This window comes from Buceros rhinoceros, unplaced genomic scaffold, assembly GCF_000710305.1.
Source record: "Buceros rhinoceros silvestris isolate BGI_N320 unplaced genomic scaffold, ASM71030v1 scaffold18249, whole genome shotgun sequence".
Lineage (NCBI taxonomy): Eukaryota > Metazoa > Chordata > Aves > Bucerotiformes > Bucerotidae > Buceros > Buceros rhinoceros.
Genome location: NW_010433489.1, coordinates 2,848 through 3,438, shown reverse-complemented (window position 1 = coordinate 3,438; position 591 = coordinate 2,848).

Genomic DNA, 591 nt, shown 5'->3' with positions numbered 1-591 from the left:
TGCCTCCCTGTGCATGACAGCTACCTCCACAGGGGACCCCTCGGTGCAGGCAGCCCCTTCCAGAGCCAGGCCCTGGTCCAGGAGAACTGTTTCCCATGGGAGGTCCTCAACAGGCACTGGGGACATTGTTAGAGCCTCAGAGCCCAGCTCTGATACAGAGCCGGTGTGCAAAGGCAGCAGAGAACCGTGGTGAGCATCCCCACTTTCTGCCACGTGAGTCTGGCCCTCAGCTCCATCACTCTCTGATCCCAAATCTGTGGCTTCATCCTCAGAAACCAGTTCTGGGACATCCCAGCTGGCAAGCTCAGTCCTTCCAGGCAGAAGGTGATGGGTCTCAAATGGATCCACCCCCTCAATACCAGCCTCGCCATGCGGCGGGAGAGACCCCAGCTCCTCCACCACCGTGTCAGGAGCTGGGGGCTGGCAGGGGGACAGCCCAGCTGGGGACACGCAGCCAGGACAGGTCTCCTCAGGAAGCTGCAATACTTCACCATCAGAGCTCAGCAAGTCTTGGTTATCTTCATCCCACCCCACTGGAGCGCTGGGGTAACCACTTCCCTCCAAGCCAGAAGCTGGACATGAACCTGTCTC